The sequence below is a fragment of the Moschus berezovskii genome, chromosome 5 (genome assembly GCF_049115385.1).
Source record: "Moschus berezovskii isolate FMDL1 chromosome 5, NW_MosBer_1.0, whole genome shotgun sequence".
In the NCBI taxonomy this organism is placed as follows: Eukaryota; Metazoa; Chordata; class Mammalia; order Artiodactyla; family Moschidae; genus Moschus; species Moschus berezovskii.
The window spans coordinates 66,373,472-66,392,113 of NC_142464.1; the positions used below are offsets into that span (position 1 = coordinate 66,373,472).

The following is an 18,642-nucleotide window of genomic DNA, read 5'->3' on the forward strand; positions in this document are numbered from 1 at the left end:
ACATACCTTAGCTGAAAAAACCTTGATTGCTAAAATGCTAACCATCATCTGATAATTCAAGGTTGCCACAAACATTCAGTTTCTAAAAAAATGCAGTATCTGTGAAGAACAGTAAAGCTAATAAGCACAGTAAAACAAGGTATACCTGTATGTGTGTTCATGCTGAGTCCCTTCAGTTGTGTCCGACTCTTGGCAACCCTATGTACCGTAGCCTGTCAGGCGCCTCTGTCCATGGGATTTTCCAGGCAAGAATACTGGAGTGGGTTGGTTGCCATACATTCCTCCAGGGGATCTTCCTGACCCAGGAATCCAACCTGCGTCTCTTAATCTGTGTTGGGAGGCGAGTTCTTTTCCACTCGCACTGCAAGTGGTATAGAATGTGCTAAAGTTTATTTTTAGGCTTTTGCATGTTGAGTTATAATGTAAAAGGGGAGTTTAAATGAAGTTCCGCTGACTAAAATTAAGATTTTTCTTTGCCCGGTGAGGTCATAAGCTTTCAATGATAGATATCTGCTTTCCTTAATACTCCTAATCAGAAAGCATTACACAAGCACAGCGCAACAGCAGCTCCCCAGAGATCACTTGGATTCCTCAGATTGCAAGCTTGCCTGTAGTGTGGACTCACGCTTGTCCCTTGGCACACTTCTTTTTGTCTCTTAGGACACAGCCAAGCTAATCCTAGGGTTTTCAGACTAGGTTCCATGCAGCTGTCTTGGGAGGAGGTGTTAACTGTTGGAGGAACCCTTTCTCCCTGTTCCCTCCCCCCTCACTGTTGTTTCTTCTCTCTTCCTCCCCACCACTCTCCCCAGAGTTCTTAATGATAATTTGGATCCTGAATCTTCTGCCAGATTAAAACAAGAACCTGGTTTGGGCTCAGCTAGCTTTGTGATGTAAAACATGTAACTTCATTTGTACTTAGTTCTTTGATTATAAAATGGTTACAGTAGTGTTGGCTCTTTCTATCTCATGGAATTACATTTAATTATAAATGTGAAAGTACTTTGAAAGCCTCAAGGCTTGTCAAATGTAAAGTGGTGGCATTTTTGTTAACCATTATTGAGTTTGGAGCACTAATGTGTTTGCATTCCTATACCGATGTTTCCTGGCAGGAGCAGTGTAAGGGAACAATGGATTTATTAATTCAGTGTGATTAAAAACTTTTTTTTAGTAAATTGAGTTCATTTCAATCTATCATTTTAGAAAGTTTTAAAGATTTTATTTTCATGTTGTAGATTGTCTACTAATGTTCAACAGCCAGTTTTTGGAACCTAGTTCTCTCCTTTTTAAATAATTCTTTTGTTAAAATTCTAAGGCAGAGGGGTCTGCTAGGGTAGGTGGCCATGGAAAGGTGGTGGCCATTTCACCAGGCTGATAAAAGGCACAGCTTGCGGTTGGAGCTCTGGCCTCTGAGGAAATATGGTGTCCTCAGGCCCCACCCTGGTGCCACTCTTCTCCCGTGTCGGGAATAACCCAAGTTTCTGCATAGGACGGACACTCCTATCTCCCAGTTGGTGTCTGGGGGGACCTGAGTCAGAAGCTTAGTCAGTGCTGGTGAGCGCTCAGTCCTCTGGAGGACCCCAAGGTAAACTGGGCAAGGAGACTGCACTGTGGGCAGCAGGAGAGCGTGTGATCCTGCGTCACCCCAGCACCTAGAAAAGGGTTGGGAGGAACGCCACTGTCTCTGTCTGAATCCTCCCTTTGAAAGTTAAGCAGAAAACTATTAAATCAATTTAGTCTGGGAATATTGTAAGAAATGGCTGTTTAACTCCACCTTGTATTCTTATGGTGGTCTTTGCAGGAGACAGCGTTTTTTGGTGACTTCTGGACACTCTGAAACAGCTGGGCAGAAGCATGCAGGGGATGGGATGGGATGGGATATGTGGTTATTGCCCCAGAGGTCAGAGCACTGGGCAGATCCGTCCAATACCCTGCACACCAGGCAGCATGGTCTCCAGGGAACTGGGAACTGAGTGCTTGGTTTGTCCATCTCCCCTTCTGGAAATGGTACTCAAAATAGTACCCCAGTGTCCGCCAGCTAGGCCCCCAGGGTCACCTCCTTGTTTGTAGGAAAGTACAGAGGTGGCCTCTTCGACATGGTCTGAATGGTTATAAGGATGCAGTTCAGTTCAGTTCAGTTGCTCAGTCGTGTCTGACTCTTGGCGACCCCATGAATCACAGCACACCAGGCCTCCCTGTCCATCACCAACTCCCGGAGTTCACTCAAACTCATGTCCATCGAGTCGGTGATGCCATCCAGCCATCTCATTCTCTGTCGTCCCCTTCTCCTCCTGCCCCCAATCCCTCCCAGCATCAGAGTCTTTTCCAGTGAGTCAGCTCGTCGCATGAGGTGGCCAAAGTATTGGAGTTTCACCTTTAGCATCAGTCCTTCCAATGAACACCCAGAACTGATCTCCTTTAGAATGGACTGGTTGGATCTCCTTGCAGTCCAAGGGACTCTCAAGAGTCTTCTCCAGCACCACACTTCAAAAGCATCAATTCGGGAAAGAACTGAGAGCTCACTCAGGGTAGCTGCCTGTGAAAGCAGGAGCAGAGTGCCTGTGTCCAGGTCCCAGCTTATACCCTCAGGGCCATGATCTGGAGCAGACTATTTAATTTCTCACCTTTGATACTGTATTCATTAGGCCTCTTGCCATACCGATTGAAATAAGGGAGTGTGATGTTTTTACTGACAGTGTAAAAAGTGTTCAGAATTCATAATGTTAGAAAAAATTAGTGGTGCAATTGTATCTGGTATAGTCACCACTCCCGTGTGGAAGTCACTCTGGTATTCCCACTGGAAGCTGCTCTGGTCTTGGCCCCTCCACCAGGGGGCGCCGTGGAGCTGTTCACCCACATCTTCCTGCCCCTGGAGCTCTGGGGGAGCTCTGGGCTGAGCAGTCAGGGTTTTGATTGTCTGCAATCATGGTGAGCTGGTGGCCAAGCCTTCTGGCCGGGCTGCTGTGAACAGGCCCCCCTGCTGCAGAGGGCTCTTCCTTTGTTTGGGAGAGTGGAAGGTGGGGGCAGAGGGGAGAAAAAGGGACCAGAGGGAAGGAGACCTGGGGAGGGGGGTGGTGACCCTGAGCTGTGATTTGTGATCGCAACAACAGAATAACAGTAACACCAGACATGGAGTTCCGCTGTCTGACAACAGAGCCCCCGTGTGGCGGTGGCTATAGTATGTAGGGACTGGTGGAGCTCGAAGTGTGTATGATGTCTTTAGTGTATTCAGATGTGTAACATGTACTGACAGTGCGTTTAAACACTCAGCCCAGTGGCCAGGAGTGTGTTACGGGCCATGGACGACTGTGTGAAGCTGCCTGGCCCACTCTAGAGTGGTTCTAAGCTTTCAAATGAGCTTCCTTAGATGGAGCCACATCCTCTCTCCCTGGGGTTCCGTCCCTCATTCCTCCTGGTCTCTGAGCCACACAGAGTGCACTTGCTCGCACTTCCTTTTCTTCAGATGACAGAGGGTCATGGGGGTGCCGCTTCCTCTGAATCTTTTCTCCAGGCTGACTGCCCTCAGTCCTTTGCCCCGGCACAGTGTTACTGCTGAGTCCCCTCTAGTCGGAGTCCTGTCCCTGAGCATAGTCGATCCCCGAGGGACCCGGAACCCAGCTCCACGTCCCTCCGTCTCCCACCCGTGCAGTGCATCCCTCTCTAGGTATGCAAGGTCACTGTCGTAGCCTCTCTCTGCTGTAGGGGATTAACTCACATTCTGGGCTCTTACCGTATCTTGTCCTCTGGGGCGTGAACTTTTATTTCAAAATTGGACCAATTCCTAGCTGGTCTTGATGGAGAAAGATTTCTAAGGTAGTGTTTATATAGTTCATACCTGTGGAGTGTTAGAGCATCATCCAGTCCTTCGGGGGTGGTCTTGAAGCTCGTTCTGGTGACCAGTACGTTGTGGCGAGCTGTGTAAAGTTAACGAGGCTTGCCCTCTGTGTCTCTGTGATGGAAAAGTACTGAGCGCCACAGGCTCTGCCTTCTACTCCTGCTCTACAGCCCTCACTGATTCTTCAGGGCCCAGACTGTATAGCTGCTGTTGGCTTTTCCGCTGTCTCCTGCAGGAAGGTGTCCCAGGGACCCTGATGCTGCACTGGGTGAAGGTCACGGCACAGTGTTCTCCTGGCCTCTCTGAGAGAGGCTTCTGCTTGGAACCATCACGCTCACCATGTGGGCTCCCTCCTGAGGCCTGTGCTTGGGCTGTTCCCTCTGCCTGGAATGCTTCCTCCCCACCCCACCCCCGCCCCATCCCAAATCCCCATGAATAACCCCCCACCTGCTTCAGATTATTGCTGAACATGATCTTTTCACTGAGGCTGCAGCAGCCACTCTACTTCAAGTTGCACCCCCATCCCTTCAGATATTCCTCGTCTCTTTATCATGATTTTTTCCATAGTATTTCTCGCTTTGAAACATACCCTGGTTATTTGCTTAAGCATCTATCATCAGGTTCCTCCAGCCCCCAAGCTCCATGACTTCTAAGGGAAGACAGGTAGCTTGCTCAGATTCTTACAAACATAATATTTGGTCCTTAGTGATTCCTCAACTCCCTCCTTCTTCCTGCTTATGTCTTTTTTGCTCTTACAGAATTAAGAAATGCTGCCTGAGTTTTTAAATTATATGGTAGGAACTCTGCGTATAAAAGAGAGAAGAGAAAATAAAAACACAGCTCTTGAGTTGCTGTAATAATTATCACATCACACCCTTATTTTTGGCCAGTGCTCTGAGTTGTTTCCTTTAATTCCCAATCAACCTTATGAAGGTCGGTGTTCTTATTACACCAGTTTCACAGATGAGGGAGCAGAGGCTTGGAGTGGCTGAAGTCACTTTACCCGAAGCACAGGACTGGCGCCATGGGCCGCTGCCCCTCGGCCCCCGTGAAACCGCGCCCCAGGCTGGAAGCTGGGTGGCTGTGGGCCTGCTTCTGTCCACGTGGGAGTTTGCCCTGTGTCCCACTGCTGGCCAGGCGGCAAGACGTTTCCGAGCATTTTGACATACAGACTTGACTTCAGTTAATCATCTTCCCTCCCCAGGTTGTTAGCCCTAGGACTGGAGTGTGCTGGGAGGGAGGTTTAATCTCTTCATATCTGTCTGAATTTTCTTCTGGCAGATCAAGCATCTTTATTCTCTGCCACTATCTGCTTCCCAACCTTAAGGTGCAGGGAGCAGCGTTTCCACTGTGGCCTGGGACCGCTTGGGCTCACATGCTCTCCGTGTGTTTACCTTCAGCTATGAGACCTCCAGATCCACAGGCAGTTGAGGGCCCCAGAGATCCCTGTACCAACCAGACCATGCCAGGAAGAGCGCGTGCTGTCAGGGGTGCCTCTGGGTGTCTGTCTGCTCCGCCTTAGGGGCGGGACCTGCGGCAGCCCAGGTGTCTGCACCCTGTGGCGTGAGGGACACAAGAGTCTGCTTGTAAGGCGCACTTAGCAAATGCCTTTTACAATGTTTAGGTGCTCAGGGCGACTGTGAGCTATACTTTGCATTTATATTCTGGTACTGCAAGCTTCAGTTAAAACAGACAAGTTTAACCTTTCTTCAAGGTAAAAAAAAATCAAAACAGGGATATTTGTACTGTCCCATTTGTTTTGTCCCACTTAGAAAATACTAATAAAGCAAACTCATAATTTAAAAACCATGGTATTTGCATAGCAATGAGGATAAGTGAAGGATAAATAGAATTTTCTGTAATTTGGGGGTTCTGATTTAAAAATTAAAAAAATTTTTTTGGCCACACCCCATGACAAGTTGGGACAGGTATGGGTTCTGACCAGAGATTGAACCCTCTGCTTTGGAAGCATGGAGTTTCAACCAGTGGACCACCAGGAAAGTCCCCCTGATTTTTATAGATGGGCTAAAACCTGGAGAGAAAGGTTTGTTGGTGACTAGGGAGTGTGACTCCAACTAAATACATTGTAAAGAGAGAGGAAAGGACAAGGCCAGGCAGTGTGGACAGAGGCGGGGAGATTAGACTGAGCAAATACTGCCTGAGAGTCAGCTCGTCCCATACTCAGGGGTGTGTGACTTTGTCTGTGCAAAATCCCTATGAAATAATTGAGTTGCAGGAATCTGAACTTTATGTTTGGAGACCTATCTGAAGTTGGTGGACAATTATTTTCCATTTAGAAATTTACTTAGAAATATTTAGTAGATCCAGCATAAACATTCCTAAATCCCAGGCTGTTTTTTGTTTGTTTTTTTTTAACTCAACATAGACCAGTTGGTCTCTTGTAGGGATTCCCACTTGAAGTTATTTTAGCAGAGTCCAGCAGGGTGATTTCCATTCTGACCCCCAGAGGCAGTGGAGTGGATGGGGGCTCTCTGCTTTTCAGCTGGTAGGTCATGTCAGCAGCATCACTGCATCGCAGGGAAACCGCAGTAAAAGTAGGGTCGTCACCAGTTTGTACTTGAAGAGTTGGTGAGGCAGACTTTTTAGTGATAAAACAAGCATAGGTAGATCATAAAGTGGAATACTAAAAGCTGTGTAGTGTTTCACATTTAAAGCTGAGTCTTCACTGATGCTCTGAGTTTATGGCCACTCGTGGCTGGTGCCCCAGGACCCTTAGGGAAAAGGCGTTCTCTCTTCTTTGTGTTACGAGTTCTTTGGGTGAAAGGTTTCTGAGAGACTGGCTATGTGGAAGGTCCATACTTGGTAAACCGTAAACTTGATGATTGAGGGTGGGGGTGTGGGAGTTCAGTGAAATCTGTTACGGGGCAGAGCCCTGAAGTTTGGATGTGTTTAAGGCTACACTTTTAGGGCAGACATTGCTGTTCCGTGTTGCTGATGTCTGTATAACAGCCCTTTTTGTCACTTTCAAAGCCTTTCCACTGTTGGTCCCCACCACAGGCCTGCTCTGAAGGTAAAGGCGGCAGGGACACTGTCATCCCTCAGGTGGGAGTGAACATACCTGTAGGTTATGTGGCTTTCTCCAGATCATGACCTAGAACAGGACTTTGCAAACTGCCATCGTGCTCAGAGGCCTCTGGTGATCTTGGTAAAGGCCAATTCTGGCGTCTGGATCTGGGTGGGTCTCAGTTTCTGACAGGCTCCCTCGTGATACTGATCCACTGTGAGTGGCCGGCACTTGGAACAAACGACTGTGGTCCATCCAGCCCAGACCATCTAGTCCTTGACCAGGACTCCTGTGTATGCCTGCTCCTGTAGATGACTCAAGGCGTCACCCACGTGTGTCGGACCTCAAATAAATCTAGGTCATAAGTGACCTAGATTTTTTGAGAGGATTTGTGCTGCCTGGAGACGCAAAGCGTTGATCTGGTGGGAAAATAGAGTGATACAAAACATGTGGTAATAGGGATAAAGAAGAATCTGACAGCGTGCCAAGTGAAACTAAACATATGGCGTCTGCCTCGTTCCTGCTGCTTCATTTGCAGGCGAGTTTTGTCTCCTAGGTGGCAGCCCGGCACCGAGACTGTGCAGGTGTTTGTTTTCTTAGCTGTGGGCTCTGACCTAATTGTCAGGTCTGCAAAAAATGCTGAAAATCAACTTCTGACTAGATGTTCAGTAGCAGAAATATTCCATGGTTTTTCCTCCTAGTGTTTCATACAAAAAACACGATTCTTTGTTGTTAAGAAATGATTTTTTAGGTAACTCCCAACTATGGAATGGGGGGAAATTCCTTTATTCAACCTCTGTGTGCCAAGGAACAATTTTAGTCTTGGTTCAATGCCTTTCATTTAAGCATTTCAGGTTATACTGTGCATTTACCAATTTTGCCAACAATAGAAGCAGTCGAATTTTTACATGTCTTATTTTAAGAAAAGGAAAAGGAAAACGTATCTAATATAGATCAGACTTACTGATTTGAAACCCATTGTATAAGTAAATAATCCGGTGAAGCTGAAGTTCAAAGGGTTTTTGTGTTGTGAGTATAGCAGTGTCAATATGCCTAATTTATGACACAGTTAAGTCAGTTGGATTAGATATTAGATGTAAATAGAAATGGCAAAGCCAAGGAGTATAATCAGAATCTTCATAATGACTGTTTTATATTGTGAAAAATGTAGAAACTGTTGTATTACTATCATTTATTTTATATTGTTCATGGCAAATTTTCAAGAATTTAGATGCCATTGGAAAATTTTAACAGATGGTATAAGTGGAATAGCTGCAAGTAGGACTTAACTGGAACCTGTAAGCGTCACAGTGAAATCCATATGACTCTTTGTTTTGATCCCCAGTTTTCGTCATTCACTGTGTATCAGTCACATGGGGAGACTTAGCATGTGGGCCGCACCTGCCCCTCTGCTCTTCATATCAAGGGGTGGGGATGGTCCTTGGGCTTGAATCCTCCTGTCTTTTTAAAAAGGTCCATCTAGTCAAGGCTATGGTTTTTCCAGTGGTCATGTGTGGATGTGAGAGTTGGACTGTGAAGAAAGCTGATCACCGAAGAATTGACGCTTTTGAACTGTGGTGCTGGAGAAGACTCTTGAGAGAATCCCTTGGACTGCAAGGAGATCCAACCAGTCCATTCTAAAGGAGATCAGTCCTGGGTGTTCACTGGAAGGACTGATGCTAAAGCTGAAACTCCAATACTTTGGCCACCTCATGTGACGAGTTGACTCATTGGAAAAGACTCTGATGCTGGGAGTGATTGGGGACGGGAGGAGAAGGGGACAACAGAGAATGAGATGGCTGGGTGGCATCACCGACTCGATGGACATGAGTTTGGGTGAACTCCGGGAGTTGTTGATGGACAGGGAGGCCTGGCGTGCTGTGATTCATGGGGTCGCAAAGAGTCGGACGCGACTGAACTGAGCTGAAAACATTCTAACTGGAACCGCTGTTTTAGTTAAATGTAAGAGGATGACTTGAGTCACTGTCACCACTTGGTGGCAGTGTGGCTCCCTGTGTCTTGCCAGCCCTTCTTTCTTTTTCCAATCCCAGAGTGTGCTTTCTTTTTTCCCTGTGTTTTTGTTTTGGGTATTGTTTTTGTTATAGTATGTACCTTCCTCACTGATTTGCAGCTTATTTGAATGAGGAGAATACCTTCTGAAATCGAGATGTTTTTCTTTCATTTTCCACAAGGTTTTAGGGAGTGGGCAAAAAACAAGGAAAAGAAAAAGAGTCCCTGATTGCCAGAGACACAGGACTTTCTTAAGATTGTTCTTAACCTTCTTTCCATATAATTTTGCTTTTCCGTGGTCAATACAGACTAGGTTCAGGATAAAATACTGCATGCCAGGAATGGACTGTTCATGAATTTCAATAGTTTGAAGCTCCTAGATTTTTCTCCTTTAATTGTGCTTTTTGGTTCATCATTATAGGTGGGGAAGCCACAGTGAATGGCCAGACTCGACCTCAGTCTGCTGTTTTTGAGGCCTGATATCAGTTTTAAATTAGCCTGATTGAGCCTTTCCTAGTCAACCATTGGCATTTAAACAGTCAGTTGTTACACTTTATGCAGAGGTTGGCTCTAAGGGTGATGCAGAGACAAAATTTCAGTCTCTGCTGTTGGTAGGAAGGGGACTGAGGACCCAGGGCTTGGGTACCCAAGGTCCTGGAGTTGGGAGACCAGGGTGTGAATCCTGCTTACAGCTCCCTGGCTGGCAGGAAACTCCTCCTCAGGGCTCATCTAACTCTCAGAGCCTGTGTACCTTCAGGATTAGAGTCCAGAGTTTAAGCTCTTGATTTGTCATCTTTGAACTTTAATCAGTGGATACTGGGGAGCCACTGACATTTGTAAAACAAGGAAATGGTAGGTAGTTTGAAACTGTTCTCAGGGGGATATAATCTATAGACATACCCGAACTTGAAACAGCCTCAAAATTGGGGCAGGACTAGGGTGAGGCAGGCAAGTGCTCCAAGTGCAAAATTTAAGGAGGCACTCACTTTTAGGGCCCTGCAAGTATGCACCCTGTGCGCACAGGACCCTGACAGTGAGTGCCTTCTTTATATTTTGCATCCTAGGGGCACACCTTCCTCACCCTACTCCTGGTCTTAGGTCGGTGTACACTGGTACCCTGTAGCCGGGACACCACTGCCTGGGAAGTTTAGATTAGCTTAAAGAGGAGTCCTTGGCAAGAAACTCGTGTTTTGTTTTTGTTTTAAAACAGCTTTATTGAGCTAAAATTTGTATATTATACAGTTCACCCATTTAAAGTATACAGTATATTTTTCTGTATTTACAGGGTTGTGGAACCATCGCTGCAGTCTAATTTTAAAATACTTTTTGTCCCCCAGAAAGAAAGCCATAGCTGTCACTTCCCAAAACCACTCCCCTTTCCCCTAAACCCAAGACAACCACCCATCATCTTTCTGTCTCTGTAGATCTGCCTGTTCTGGACGTTGTGTATAAACAGAATCATGCGATATGTGATGTGTGGGGCTTCTTCCATTTAGCGGTGTTTTCAGGGTGCGTCATGTTATGTGCTTATCAGCACTTCGTTCTTCTATACAGTCAGTTAATACTCCATTACATAGATAGACCTCAAATACAGTTATTTACCTTTTGGCTGTAATGCGCCTGTGAACTTTCATGTGCTTAGTTTTGTGTGGTCATGTATTGAGAAGGGGTTTTAATGGTGAGTATGGAAGCTCCTTCTCTGGGGGTTTGAGTTGTCACTCGTAATTCTGGCCTTGGGGATGGTTAGGCCAGTGGGGATGGGTGAGCCTCTGTACTGCTGACCTTGTTTGCCTTTCTTCCCCTGCAGACTGAGGGGAGAGTGCCGGGGGGGCGGGGAGGGACTCTGGTGTTGCCCCCAGAAGCACCTGGGAAGTTGAGTGTGGAGCTGCCTCCGTTGGGGCTCCCACAGTACTCCCATTCCAGGTCAGTGACATTGGCCCAGGGCTGGCTGCATTTCTTTCTACCGTCCTCAGACTGTGTGCCTGGAATCCCTTGGAGAAGTTACGGAAACACAGAATGCTGTTCCTCATTCCTGAAGTTTCTTGGTGGAGCCTAAGGTTGTGCAATGCTTACAAGTTCTGGGGACCACACTTGGAGGTCCTCTGAATGTCGCAAGCTGCAGCAGCTGATAGGCAGGGTTACATCCTATTCTGATTTAAACTCATGCCATAAAGCCCCGAGTGGTTGTTAGTAAAATAAGTGAATTGAGAATTAGAAACATGTTCTATGGCGGATTATGAAATAGCCAATAAACCCTGTCTTGTTTGCAGTAAAACTCACCGAACATCAATAGTAGCCACTGCAGTTATCCTTATCATGTATTGAGCATTAGTGTTTGCACTTTCTCAGTTAGATGGTAATTCTCACACTGACTCTATGCAGTCAGTACTATGCCCGATATTTTTGAGGAGAGGAGGCTAGAAATACTGGATACTGTGCCCATAGCTCCACAGCACTTAGTTCTCACAGCTGCGATTCCAATCAGGCTGTGCTGTGCTGTGCTTAGTTGCTCAGTTGTGTCCGACTCTTCGCGATCCCATGGACTGTAGCCCGCCACACTCCTCTGTCCATGGAGATTTTGCAGGCAAGAATACTGGAGTGGGTTGCCATGCCCTCCTCCAGGGGATCTTCTCAACCCAGGGGTCGAACCCAGGTCTCTTGCACTGTAGGCAGATTCTTTACCGTCTGAGCTCCCAGGGAAGCCTAAGAATACTGGAGTGGTAACCTATCCCTTCTCCAGGGGATTTTCCCGACCTCGGAATCAAACCAGGGTCTCCATCATTGCAGGCAGATTCTTTACCAGCAGAGCTACCAGTGAAGCCCCCAGTCAGGTTGGCTGTACTCTAAATCCTGTCTCTTAATCACAGTAGTGAGCTCTTCACAGTTTTAGGAGTAAATTATCAAGAGTTTTGACTGGTTTACGCACTGAAGTTAGTGTCTGTGTAGTAATAAGCTGCCTTCGAGTGAAAGAACAGTTCTTATGTTGAAAGTATTCTAGAATTAAATGTTGTTCAGTCGCTCAGTTGTGTCTGACTTTGAGACCCCATGGACTGCAGTACACTAGGCTTCCCTGTCCTTCACCGTCTCCCGGAGTTTCATCTCTCCATGAGCTGAAACGCAAGTCCATTGAGTCAGTGATGCCATCCAAGAGTTAAGAATTAAATGTTAACTCTTGTTAATACAGTGCATGTTTTAGGCATTATTTACTGGTAATTCTAATTTGTGAAAAATAGAGTCTTCTTAGTTGAACGGTTTCTATTAAGTTCATTTATTTAAATGAAAACATGTCCCTCCTGGAGGGGGTGAGGCAGGGCGGTCCCACCAGATGTGACCGAGCAGTCCCAGCCTTAGAGCTGTAGGTGCGCTCAGCACACTCTTGGTTTTGTAAAATTCAGAGAGAAAGCAAAGGGCTATGCTGAAGTGCTTCCTGAGTGGATTTTTTTTCAAGTGAATTTGTTTTATCACTTTCATGTAAGTGAAAATATTTGCAGAATAAGTACTAACAAGATTTTAAACATCATTCACCAAAGTAGGAACACTGTAATTATGGTCTTATGTAATTCTGAAAATAGCTTGGAACCCCAAGTACACATTTTATACTTGCGAGAATAGTGGGTTTCCCACAGAAAGTTGAAGTATTGTGCTTCACTTCCTGTCCAGGTGTGTTAGCTTAAGAACTTTCGATTAGGGACAGTTCTGGCGATGAGAGGTTATAGTCTTTCCTCTGTGGTTTGGTTTTTGAAATTCCCTTGCAGTAGCATCTTCCCTGAACAGTTACAGGCGGGACATTTTTCTTTTTCCTCTTGGTGTCCTATTGCCAAGGCTTGGACAGGATATAGAAAGAGTTGGCTGTTTCTGACCCACAAGGCTTCAGATCGTGGGGCTCATTAGATTAGAAGCCATCGGTGGGGATACCTGCATTAACACAGGGGCATTTCCTCTGTTTCTGTTTGCACAATGGCTGGTGTGCTTTTGGTTCACCGTTCTCCTGAGAGAGCTCTCTGCACCGCCTCTTGGGAGTTTCCTCCCGTTGTTCCTCACACTGCTGGCTCAGTCACGCCTGGTGTCTGTCCCAGAGTGTAGCAGGCTGTGCACCGTTAGACCAGATGTTTCAGCAGCACGTGGCGAAGTTACCGGGTTTCCATTCATTTGCCCAGTTTCCTCTCTGCGGCCGTTTCTGCCGTGTTCAGCCCCTCCCTTCCAGGTACCAGATTTTTGACATCACTTAGAGATGGCGTCTGACTGAATGTACTGGAGATCCTGCCACACTGGTGTAACTGGGAGTTGGGGAGGAGAGGTAGGTTTATTTTTCTCACGTAACAGGAAGTCTGGATGATGATAAGGCAAGGTGGGTTCCCTGTCTCTGTGATGTTGCCAGGAGGCTGGGGTCCTTTCTACTTTTCTGTTTCATGTTCTTGAGTACCTCCTGGTCACAGCGTGGCTGCTCCGCCTTGGCCTTCCCCTACAGCTCTGAGCAGAGTGAAGGAGCAAGCAGTGAGGACAGCAGAGTGATCCCTCCGTTTCAAGAGAGCAGGCTGTTACAGAGTCTCTGGAAGTGTTCTGTGTGTGTCCTGGTCACCCGTGGCTACATGGCAGCTGGGCGACACTGGTTCTTGGCTGAGCACGTGGCCACCTTGTGCGATGTGCTCCGGACGAAGGCTCGAGTGGACTTGGAGGGAACCTTGCCTGGGCAGAGTGTCCGCCCCTGGTGTGCTGGCCTGCTCCATGGATGTGGAGGGAACCTTGCCTGGGCAGAGTGTCCGCCCCTGGTGTGCTGGCCTGCTCCATGGATGTGGAGGGAACCTTGCCTGGGCAGAGTGTCCGCCCCTGGTGTGCTGGCCTGCTCCATGGATGTGGAGGGAACCTTGCCTGGGCAGAGTGTCCTCCCCTGGTGTGCTGGCCTGCTCCATGGACGTGGAGGGAACCTTGCCTGGGCGGAGTGTCCGCCCCTGGTGTGGTGGCCTGCTCCATGGACGTGGAGGGAACCTTGCCTGGGCAGAGTGTCTGCCCCTGGTGTGCTGGCCTGCTCCATGCAGCACAGAGGCTCCTCTCTCCACTCTGGCACTGGCCAGTTCCTTATCCTTTCTGTCCATCCGCTTCCATGTCACCGTGACTTCTTTTCTCTCAGGCGTGGTCAGCTTCTGTTTTCCCACTGTTCCTTAAGGTTTGTGTTTGTCCCTGTTAGACTGGGGCTTGCTTTGTCTTGTGGTTCTTTGTCCCAACCTTCAGATCTGTACTGTCCAGTATGGTAGCCATTAGCTCCGTAGAGCTATTTAAGCTTGAACGTGAAAGTTTAATTCCACACCCTCACCCCATTCCAGGTGCTCAGGAGGCGCGTGCGGCTAGTGGCCATGTGTTGGAGACCACAGCTCTGCCCTTGTTCACGTTCTCTTGGAGCCCTCTGAGGTCTCCCTTTGCCCTGACTCCTCTCAGAGCCACAGGCGTGGCGCTTTACAGGCGGTGCTTGCACTGTGTGCCCTCTTCACTCAAGGAGTAGACTTTGGGCTGAGGCAGGATATTCTGCAACCCACCTTGCTTCTAGAATGATCATTACTGGGTATATAGGCGGTGAGTCCACTGCTTTCAAGGAGTCTTGAAAGCAAGTTGGAACTTTGAAAGTTGCCCGTTCCATATTCCTTATTTTCCAGATGAAGAAGCAGACTCAGAGAGAGAAAGGGACCCACTTAAGGTCGAACAGATAGTCAGTGGTAGAATGACTGGTTCTCTTTCCATTAAACAAAACCTACTTGATTAGTATCACCAGCCTGTTTGTTTTCCCTAATTAAGTTCTGTTCTTGCTCTTTCTACCTGGCTAGCTTCTTGAGAGAAAGTTGTTTCTCACTCTTGCTGTCCTGAGAGGCCCACTGCATAGATGCAGCGCTCAGAGGATGCTCAGAAAACAGATGAGTGTTAGCCTGTCTTAGTCAACCAACGATCACTTAGTGCAAGAATTAGAATATGACTCAAGCAAGCTTAATCAGAAGGCGGCTCATAAACATCAGGGTAAGGGCAAGAGCCAGGAACTAGGGCACTGACAGGAACCCAGGAAGTCTCTCTGACTCCCTCTCTTTGGGATCACGTCATTTTTCTTTTTTTCCTGGTCTCCTCTTCATTCTTCATACCAGCCTTCCCAGCTTGTCTGTCACTGTAATCAGCCAGCCCACGAGTCCATATGACCTCTTAGCTCCAGAGGCATCCAGTTACTGGCTGCCTATCTGTGTTTTACTCTAGATTTTTCCCAGAGCTGACTGGCCCCACTCATGGTAGCCCATCCAGGAAGAGGTGGGAGAAGCCTGGTGCCAGCCCAGCAGTGGGGACCCACCCAGGGTAGCACCTGGGCTGTGGGGAGGAGAGGGCACAGCCTCCAGCCGCCACAAGTCAATGTGTTCTTGTTAATTATACTGCTCACCCACCAAAGGCGAAACCAGGACAGTGGAAGTAACAGGGACCCACTAGCTTGTAAACAGTTAATGGTCATCTGAAAGTAGGTGAAATTGTGTGTGGGTAAGTGTGTAAATTTCTTACTACCAGAAGTACTGGGATGGAAAGAAACTGAGTAACTTTCTGTCAGAGATTTCTCTGCTGGGGATGTAGTTTGATTGATATATTTACCCAGTAATAAGAATTTGGAATTCTTAGAGCAAATAGTTTTGACGCAACTGAACAACCAAAAGTAGTCAGGGTCCCTGGAGGAGGTAAGGCTGGTGAGCCATGCTGAGCTCCCTGTGGACCTCAGATAGACAGTGCGTGTGAGAGCCAGCCTCCGGGCCCTCTCAGTGCTGTACCCTTTGGGGGCTTATTTCTGAAACCCAGTTCCAGCTCTATGAGGCAGGGACACTGTTGTGTCATGGTGCTGCGACCTGGCACAGGGCTTGGTTCATAGCTGGTGCTCAGTTTCTGTTGGGTGCAGGGCTTTACGATTTTGGAATGTTGACCAAATATGGATATTGTTAGCTACTCAGACTGTGTAAAAAATAACATATACATGGGGGGAAAAAAGAAAGCATACTGATACTCTATATATATAAAGTTTTCACAGGTTTTAGCGATCAGTGATATTTTTCCCATTTCTGTTTTTCACTTTTATGATGTAGTGACATTTTGGTGATGGGCAAAATGTTTTTTTTAAGTAGTATGTATTTAGCCTTATGGAGGTTAAAATGGAAGCACATTTCTATCACAAATTATGATGGTAGCAAGTATTCAGATTTAGTGGAAATGGACACAGTTATAAAATCACTTCTCTTTTGTGGGCTTAAGCTACAGGTCATCATTTGGCAATTCCCTACCCCACTTCTTCTATTGAATTATTAGACTTGGCATGACAAGTAATAATGCATTGAGAAACTGACATCCCTGGTTTTCAGTAATCAAGCCTAAAGGTTAGAGATACCCAGTCTTCATTTGAAGTATTCTCCTTGACCTTCCTGCCACTGCTGTCACCTGTCTCAGAAACCTCTACTCCCAAGGGGCCACTTACACTACTGCTCACCTACCCAAGAAGGAGCTCCCAAAGCACCTTGTTTCCCAATGCTTACTGAGATTTCAGATTTCTCTGGTCCCAGCAGAGATAAGATTTCAGGATGTTTATAGTCTTGGAAGAAAAGCTATGACAAACCTAGACAGCATATTAAAAAGCAGAGACATCACTTTGCCAACAAAGGTCTGAATAGTCAAAGCTATGGTTTTTCCAGTGGTTATGTATGGATGTGAGAGTTGGACCATAAAGAAGGCTGAGTGCCGAAGAATTGATGCTTTTGAACTGTGGTGCTGGAGAAGACTCTTGAGAGTCCCTCGGACAGCAAGGAGATCAAACCAGTCAATCCTAAAGGAAATGAGTCCTGAATATTCATTGGAAGGACTGATGCTGAAGCTCCAATACTTTGGCCACCTGATGGGAAGAATCAAGTCATCGGAAAAACCCCTATGCTGGGAAGGATTGAAGGCAGGAGGAAAAGAGGGCAACAGAGGATGAGATGGTTAGATGGCATCGTTGACTCAAGGGCCTTGAGTTTGAGCAAGCTCCAGGAGGTGGTGAAGGACAGGGAAGCCTGGCATGCTGCATCCCATGGGATTGCAGAGTCAGATGTGACTTAATGACTGAACAACAGCATAGTTTCAGAGCTTAGTTTGGAAATTGATTTAAAAATTAAAATTTAAATTAAGAAATATAAAACCCATGGAACCTTTGCCTCTGTTTCTGGTAGCTTAGAAGATACTGCGTTCCGTCGTCTCCAGTTGCTCTTTACATACAACTGAAAACTGTTTTTCTGAAATTGTAATTGATAAGTTATTCCAAATCAGTGTGTTCTGTTTCTAAAATAACATAGTTTGTTAAAGTTTAAACTCTATGGTTGAAGTCATTTTAAGGTTTCTGATAATTGTTTTTGTTTGTTTCTGAAGAAGTAATGTCAGTGATGCAGAAAAGCCAGCATATCCTGGTGTCTGTTTGTAGTGGCATAGTGACCCAGGTCATCACCCTCTAGATGCCTTGCCGTGGAGGCTTTTGCTTTTGGCTTTTGCCTTCTTGTGTACCCATATTAACATCAACTCCAGGTCACTGCCACAGTCCCTGGCTATCCCGCCCTTAGCCTCTCCCAGGTCCTTTGGTTGTGGTCCATAACGTTCCTACCAGCTGTGGGTCAGGAATGATTTCATTATCTTCCTTGTGCTACTTCACTCTTTCTGGAATGGTGTAGTTCTGTCCCCATTCTTTGGCACATGTGTCTGCATTGGTTTTTTCCTTAGATTACAGACTTTTAGATGGTGGGTAAAAAGGCTTTTTTATTTTTTGCTTAAATACTTCCTACTCCTGTTATGATACCTACTCCTGTTATGATACCGACTTCTGTGGAGCTCACCAAAGTCTCCTTGATATTGTTGGCAGTTTAGATTATTTGGAGCTTTTCATGTTAGAGGGACTCAGTTCAGTTCAGTTCAGTTCAGTCGCTCAGTCGTGTCCGACTCTCCACGACCCCATGAACTACAGCACGCCAGGCCTCCCTGTCCATCACCAACTCCTGGAGTTCACTCAAACTCATGTCCGCAGAGTCGGTGATGCCATCCAGCCATCTCATTCTCCATCGTCCCCTTCTCCTCCCGCCCCCAACCTTTCCCAGCATCAGAGTCTTTTCCAGTGAGTCAACTCGTCGCATGAGGTGGCCAAAGTATTGGAGTTTCAGCTTTAGCATCAGTCCTCCAATGAACATCCAGGACTGATCTCCTTTAGAATGGACTGGTTGGATCTCCTTGCAGTCCAAGGGACTCTCAAGAGTCTTCTCCAACACCACAGTTCAAAAGCATCGATTCTTCAGCGATCAGCAGTTAGAGGAACTAGGGGTTCTTAATTCAGCACCTCCTTTTCCAGATGAGAAGACGGAGGCTCAAAGACCATCAGGCCCACAGGAGCCTTCCTGCGCATTGTGTTTAGGATAGTGCTCAGGATCAGCATCCTGGTTGGAGCCCTGGATCAGACTGGTCTGGTCTGCGAGTGCCCTGTTGCTTCTCCTCTCTAGGACCTCGGGCCTGCTACCACACCTTGTTCCTCTGTGAGAGGAGTGAGCTTTAACTGTCTCCTTGTACAAGAGGCAGTATCACATAATGAATGCAGGCTTGGGCCCAAATGAGGCAAACGTGCATGCCCTGGAAAACCCTCACAGGTCTGTAGGGCAGGGACAAGGCCTGGGAATGTCGTGGTTTCATGTTTCTGAATTGGAATGACCTTTGGGAGGATATCCTGGGATCTCAGATCTTCATTTTACATCAACACGCCTTC

At 46.9% G+C, this 18,642-nt stretch overlaps 1 protein-coding gene across 8 annotated transcripts in view; it reads left to right on the forward strand.

The window, feature by feature from the left end:
• Window positions 1–18,642, forward strand: part of TBC1D1 (TBC1 domain family member 1) — a 235,683-nt gene that overhangs the window by 145,733 nt on the left and 71,308 nt on the right. The window lies entirely within an intron of this gene.